The 7,689-nt window shown below is 31.4% G+C and overlaps 1 long non-coding RNA gene across 1 annotated transcript; it reads right to left on the bottom strand.

The window, feature by feature from the left end:
- Nucleotides 1–916: 916 nt before the first annotated feature.
- Nucleotides 917–4,882, bottom strand: LOC128256378 (uncharacterized). The gene is made up of 5 exons (XR_008267764.1): nucleotides 4,651–4,882; nucleotides 2,726–3,058; nucleotides 2,273–2,550; nucleotides 1,172–1,193; nucleotides 917–1,053 (listed from the first exon to the last, which is right to left on the bottom strand). It is a non-coding gene; the product is annotated as an uncharacterized LOC128256378 (long non-coding RNA).
- Nucleotides 4,883–7,689: the final 2,807 nt, after the last annotated feature.

Raw genomic sequence — 7,689 nt, 5'->3', positions numbered from 1 at the left:
ATATTTCCGATTTACGGTTTAAATTTCATCAAAATCGGACGACTATAGCATATAGCTCCCATAGGAACAATCGGAAAAATAAATGAAAAAAAATTATAACTTTGCTGTTTTTGAATTTTTTGTTTAGTTCTTCGAGATATAGTAATGGTTTAATATTTCAGAATTACGGTTTTAATTTCATCAAAATCGAACGACTATAGCATATAGCTCCCATAGGAACAATCGGAAAAATAAATGAAAAAAAATTATAACTTTTCTGTTTTTAAATTTTTTGTTTAGTTCTTCGACATATAACAATGTTTAATTATTTCAGAATTATGGTATAAATTTTATCAAAATCGGACGTCTATAGCATATAGCTCCCATAGAAATAATAAAAATATATAAAAAAAACTATCTAATAATTGAGCTGCAAATCATCATAGTTTCAATGTTTTTTTTTAGCACATACTCAAGTAAATCATAATTTAAATGTTTTCAAAAGTATTTAATTAATGCAATAGCTGCAAGGGTATATGAACTTCGGCTTGCCGAAGTTTGCGTTCCTTCTTGTTTTACATTGGCTTTAAAATTTTTTGTTTTATTCCGGGTCGTTTACTTCCTCGCTAATCTTTTTGGCCATACTTTTAGCCTTATAATTGTAATTCTAAGCCCTAGTGTCTTTGATGTGGTAGCGGTAACCGTCCCTCTTTGTGACTCTAAAAATATAATAATTAAAAACTTATAATGCTTGTAATTTAACACACTATGTATAAATAAATGATATTTTTGTTTTTACTCAAAGAGTGCAAAGCACTAAAAATTTAAAATTGGAAATTGATTGATCAAAAATTGAACGATATCACAAAGAAGGATATATGTAACTTCATTAAAATATGATGTTAAGGCTGTAAAGCCCTTACCGAATAATGTCACATTTAAATGAATATAGGGCGCAAAACCTTCCTTGTTCCTAGTACCGTCGTAGCTTAGCTCCATCACTAAACTGGGACTTAATACCTTACTAATATTCCTTGGCAAATTGTCCTCCAAAAGTGTTTTGAATATTGCAACCTGAAAAATAAAGATGTAGATGTAAACCCACCCTAGGCATAAGGAAAAGAAATAGAGAGCGGACAAATAAACGAAACGAGTTCACAAAACACAAAATTTAAATTTATACATAAGTTACCTTCTGTTTTGTAATAGTTTTTCTGGAATTAAACGAAAATAATATTTAAAACGCGTTAGTTAAATTAACACAATTTATGGATATGTATTTATTATAAAATAAAACTCAAATCTTATTGCAATGTACGCTCAAAAAAAAGTTTCTTTTTATTTGTTTGATTCACAGCCACACAAGGTTTTAGGAACAATTTGTTTACATATGTGTTGACCGTAAACTGTTTTTAAGACTGTTAATAAGTGTTTCTAAATTGAATATTTTTATACCCTTGCAGAGGGTATTATAATTTCAGTCAGAAGTTTGCAACGCAGTGAAGGAGACATCTCCGACCCTATAAAGTATATATATTCTTGATCAGCATCACTAGGCGAGTCGATATAGCCATGTCCGTCTGTCCGTCCGTTTCTACGCAAACTATTCTCTCAGTTTTGAAGCTATCTGCATGAAACTTTCACAAAAGTTGTCTTTCTATTGCAGGTAGTATATAAGACGGAACGAGCCGGATCGGACGACTATAGCATATAGCTCCCAAAGGAACAATCGAAAAAATAAATGAAAAAAAATTAAAACTTTGCTGTTTTTACTTTTTCTTTAAGTTCTTCGACATATAGTAATGGTTTAATATTTCAGAGTTAAATTTCATAAAAATCGGAAGACTATATCATACAGCTGCTATAGAAATAAAAAAAATATATAAAATAACTATCTAATAATTGAGCTGCAAATCATCATAGCTTCAATGTTTTTAAACATATACGCAAGTCAATCATAATTTTAATGTTTTAAAAAATATTTAATTTTTGCAATAGCTGCAAGGGTATATAAAATTCGGCTTGCCGAAGTTTGCTTCCTTTCTTGTTTTAAATTATAATATTTTTAAATTTAAATTAGTCCAGTTTTTGTTCATGATTTTCGTTCACATTATTAGTATTTGTTATGACTGTACACTGCATATAAGATTGTTAATCAGTGTTTTTAAATTGAATAATTTTTTGGAACAGGTACAAATTTCATTTTGTTTTAATTAACATGAACTGTTATTTTATTAACAGTATTGGAATTTCCTTTTTTGTTTTAGTTTGTTTATATCAACACTATACTTACTTGAAAATTTCAACGGCAGCGATTTATTTAAAACACAGCACACGAGATTGTCTCCAAGAAAATCAAAACGCAAGTGGCGAGAAATGTAAAAGAACCGAAAAAGACCGCGCGCTTACTTTCCCTTTTGTTCCTGTCGTTTGCTTTTAAAAGTACCGTTTCGTTCGGTTACTCCTTGTGATTACAGTGGTGGGAGAAAATTTAGCGCCAGCAAATGTAAAATAATTCAAAACAAAATCACGCTTTTAAAAGAAATCATGTAATCATCTTGTTATTATTACCTAAAATTAAAATGTATAAGAAACTGTTTCAAATCAATAATTTTCTAATATAATATAAAATATATTAAATATTATTGTTATTAAAATTAAATATTAGTATTTTAACAAGTCATTTACCACCAACATAACAAGGCGTTCAGATTTTTTTTTAAAGATAAAAAGTGAATATACTCACGCCGCTGCTGTTCATTAAGAAAAATATAATAAATTGGTTTCCCATTTTTTGTCCATTACGAAACAAGCGTTCTTTGGTATGCGAGGTTTTCGTTGAAAAAGATGATCTCGAAATTATCGGCAGCGTTCGAAATTTGTTTATGTCTTTTCCTCGGCTTTACACTGAATTCTTTACTTGTGTTCGTGATCTTTTTTAAATGTGTTGATAAATTCACTACCATAAGGCAGTTTTGAGCACCCCTGGTTGGCACTGTCGGTTTCGGCAGAGTCGTCTGCGTGGGCAACACTGCCTTAAACGCTAGATTTACGTTCCACCAACAGATGACTTCAGCAGCTGTAACATTAACAGTAATGTACTCTGTTAAATTTTTATGGCTGTAACATTTAAGATTAATGTTATTCTGAATCATCGCGGTTAAAAAATATATATTTAATGACTGTTAAAAAATGAGTTTTTGGGTCAAAAAATTTGGTGGTTGGCAACATAGTGCATCGCTCAGAGATCAGTATATAAACTTTGATACAACGCTGCCTCGCCGCTGCCGGCTTCGGCAACAGCACCGCTTGCGATCTGGGCTAAACTAATGTCGAGAAGCATACATAATTGCAGTCAGTATAAAAAGGAATATTAACTAATAAAGCTTAGTAAAAAAATAATTAGTCAGTCTTCAATCAGCTCTCATTGTGATCGGTCGTCCTTTTTTTTTGACATACTTTTCGTCGAATGCAATATCGAAGGTACCGCTTGTCAGCTGCGTATTTTCGATGCCATTTGTTGCAGCGTGTGTTGTTTTGCAACCTGTTGCTATTATTGCTATGGCCGGCACTCACAAAATTGATTAAATCAAATATAGAATTCTGGAGCGGGGAAAGATTTACTTCAACTTGATCGTCAAGTTGAAGAGTGCTCTTGCTCATCCCAGTTGTGGGGAAATCAAAGGTCTGCCCAACAATACCTTCTAACATGTTGGTAAATGCGTTGTGTAAATGCGTGTCTGAATAGCTGCATATTAAAGTTGAAGCCATTTCGTGCCACGTACTAGTTTAAAAAAACGGATGTTTCAATGCTCAAATTTATCAGCTTCAAGGTTGGGGGTACCATAATTACATTTTCCAAATGTTTTTAATTGAGAATTTTGGCCGAACAAAATAAAAGTTAGCCAATTCGTTCACCGGAATAAACCTCTTGCAGAAAACCCAGTCATCGACATGCTTTAGAGGGCAGGATGGTTTTTGCGCTTATTATTCTTATTTCTGAGTAAATGTAAATATTTATTTTTTCACGGTAAATGCCTATATTTGTATCTAGGGTTTTTTTTATATTTATTATATAGCACGACGGCGGCGGTCGTGCTATATAGGAACAATCGAAAAAATAAATGAAAAAAAATTAAAACTTTGCTGTTTTTACTTTTTCTTTAAGTTCTTCGACATAATGGTTTAATATTTCAGAGTTAAATTTCATAAAAATCGGAAGACTATATCATACAGCTGCTATAGAAATAAAAAAAATATATAAAATAACTATCTAATAATTGAGCTGCAAATCATCATAGCTTCAATGTTTTTAAACATATACGCAAGTCAATCATAATTTTAATGTTTTAAAAAATATTTAATTTTTGCAATAGCTGCAAGGGTATATAAAATTCGGCTTGCCGAAGTTTGCTTCCTTTCTTGTTTTAAATTATAATATTTTTAAATTTAAATTAGTCCAGTTTTTGTTCATGATTTTCGTTCACATTATTAGTATTTGTTATGACTGTACACTGCATATAAGATTGTTAATCAGTGTTTTTAAATTGAATAATTTTTTGGAACAGGTACAAATTTCATTTTGTTTTAATTAACATGAACTGTTATTTTATTAACAGTATTGGAATTTCCTTTTTTGTTTTAGTTTGTTTATATCAACACTATACTTACTTGAAAATTTCAACGGCAGCGATTTATTTAAAACACAGCACACGAGATTGTCTCCAAGAAAATCAAAACGCAAGTGGCGAGAAATGTAAAAGAACCGAAAAAGACCGCGCGCTTACTTTCCCTTTTGTTCCTGTCGTTTGCTTTTAAAAGTACCGTTTCGTTCGGTTACTCCTTGTGATTACAGTGGTGGGAGAAAATTTAGCGCCAGCAAATGTAAAATAATTCAAAACAAAATCACGCTTTTAAAAGAAATCATGTAATCATCTTGTTATTATTACCTAAAATTAAAATGTATAAGAAACTGTTTCAAATCAATAATTTTCTAATAAAATATATAATATATTAAATATTATTGTTATTAAAATTAAATATTAGTATTTTAACAAGTCATTTACCACCAACATAACAAGGCGTTCAGATTTTTTTTTAAAGATAAAAAGTGAATATACTCACGCCGCTGCTGTTCATTAAGAAAAATATAATAAATTGGTTTCCCATTTTTGTCCATTACGAAACAAGCGTTCTTTGGTATGCGAGGTTTTCGTTGAAAAAGATGATCTCGAAATTATCGGCAGCGTTCGAAATTTGTTTATGTCTTTTCCTCGGCTTTACACTGAATTCTTTACTTGTGTTCGTGATCTTTTTTAAATGTGTTGATAAATTCACTACCATAAGGCAGTTTTGAGCACCCCTGGTTGGCACTGTCGGTTTCGGCAGAGTCGTCTGCGTGGGCAACACTGCCTTAAACGCTAGATTTACGTTCCACCAACAGATGACTTCAGCAGCTGTAACATTAACAGTAATGTACTCTGTTAAATTTTTATGGCTGTAACATTTAAGATTAATGTTATTCTGAATCATCGCGGTTAAAAAATATATATTTAATGACTGTTAAAAAATGAGTTTTTGGGTCAAAAAATTTGGTGGTTGGCAACATAGTGCATCGCTCAGAGATCAGTATATAAACTTTGATACAACGCTGCCTCGCCGCTGCCGGCTTCGGCAACAGCACCGCTTGCGATCTGGGCTAAACTAATGTCGAGAAGCATACATAATTGCAGTCAGTATAAAAAGGAATATTAACTAATAAAGCTTAGTAAAAAAATAATTAGTCAGTCTTCAATCAGCTCTCATTGTGATCGGTCGTCCTTTTTTTTTTGACATACTTTTCGTCGAATGCAATATCGAAGGTACCGCTTGTCAGCTGCGTATTTTCGATGCCATTTGTTGCAGCGTGTGTTGTTTTGCAACCTGTTGCTATTATTGCTATGGCCGGCACTCACAAAATTGATTAAATCAAATATAGAATTCTGGAGCGGGGAAAGATTTACTTCAACTTGATCGTCAAGTTGAAGAGTGCTCTTGCTCATCCCAGTTGTGGGGAAATCAAAGGTCTGCCCAACAATACCTTCTAACATGTTGGTAAATGCGTTGTGTAAATGCGTGTCTGAATAGCTGCATATTAAAGTTGAAGCCATTTCGTGCCACGTACTAGTTTAAAAAAACGGATGTTTCAATGCTCAAATTTATCAGCTTCAAGGTTGGGGGTACCATAATTACATTTTCCAAATGTTTTTAATTGAGAATTTTGGCCGAACAAAATAAAAGTTAGCCAATTCGTTCACCGGAATAAACCTCTTGCAGAAAACCCAGTCATCGACATGCTTTAGAGGGCAGGATGGTTTTTGCGCTTATTATTCTTATTTCTGAGTAAATGTAAATATTTATTTTTTCACGGTAAATGCCTATATTTGTATCTAGGGTTTTTTTTATATTTATTATATAGCACGACGGCGGCGGTCGTGCTATATAGGAACAATCGAAAAAATAAATGAAAAAAAATTAAAACTTTGCTGTTTTTACTTTTTCTTTAAGTTCTTCGACATAATGGTTTAATATTTCATAGTTAAATTTCATAAAAATCGGAAGACTATATCATACAGCTGCTATAGAAATAAAAAAATATATAAAATAACTATCGAATAATTGAGCTGCAAATCATCATAGCTTCAATGTTTTTAAACATATACGCAAGTCAATCATAATTTTAATGTTTTAAAAAATATTTAATTTTTGCAATAGCTGCAAGGGTATATAAAATTCGGCTTGCCGAAGTTTGCTTCCTTTCTTGTTTTAAATTATAATATTTTTAAATTTAAATTAGTCCAGTTTTTGTTCATGATTTTCGTTCACATTATTAGTATTTGTTATGACTGTACACTGCATATAAGATTGTTAATCAGTGTTTTTAAATTGAATAATTTTTTGGAACAGGTACAAATTTCATTTTGTTTTAATTAACATGAACTGTTATTTTATTAACAGTATTGGAATTTCCTTTTTTGTTTTAGTTTGTTTATATCAACACTATACTTACTTGAAAATTTCAACGGCAGCGATTTATTTAAAACACAGCACACGAGATTGTCTCCAAGAAAATCAAAACGCAAGTGGCGAGAAATGTAAAAGAACCGAAAAAGACCGCGCGCTTACTTTCCCTTTTGTTCCTGTCGTTTGCTTTTAAAAGTACCGTTTCGTTCGGTTACTCCTTGTGATTACAGTGGTGGGAGAAAATTTAGCGCCAGCAAATGTAAAATAATTCAAAACAAAATCACGCTTTTAAAAGAAATCATGTAATCATCTTGTTATTATTACCTAAAATTAAAATGTATAAGAAACTGTTTCAAATCAATAATTTTCTAATAAATATATAATATATTAAATATTATTGTTATTAAAATTAAATATTAGTATTTTAACAAGTCATTTACCACCAACATAACAAGGCGTTCAGATTTTTTTTTAAAGATAAAAAGTGAATATACTCACGCCGCTGCTGTTCATTAAGAAAAATATAATAAATTGGTTTCCCATTTTTTGTCCATTACGAAACAAGCGTTCTTTGGTATGCGAGGTTTTCGTTGAAAAAGATGATCTCGAAATTATCGGCAGCGTTCGAAATTTGTTTATGTCTTTTCCTCGGCTTTACACTGAATTCTTTACTTGTGTTCGTGATCTTTTTTAAATGTGTTGATAAAT

This window comes from Drosophila gunungcola, assembly GCF_025200985.1.
Source record: "Drosophila gunungcola strain Sukarami chromosome 2R unlocalized genomic scaffold, Dgunungcola_SK_2 000017F, whole genome shotgun sequence".
Lineage (NCBI taxonomy): Eukaryota > Metazoa > Arthropoda > Insecta > Diptera > Drosophilidae > Drosophila > Drosophila gunungcola.
The sequence above is the reverse complement of the archived record's forward strand: the minus strand, read 5'-3'. Positions and strand labels throughout refer to the sequence as shown.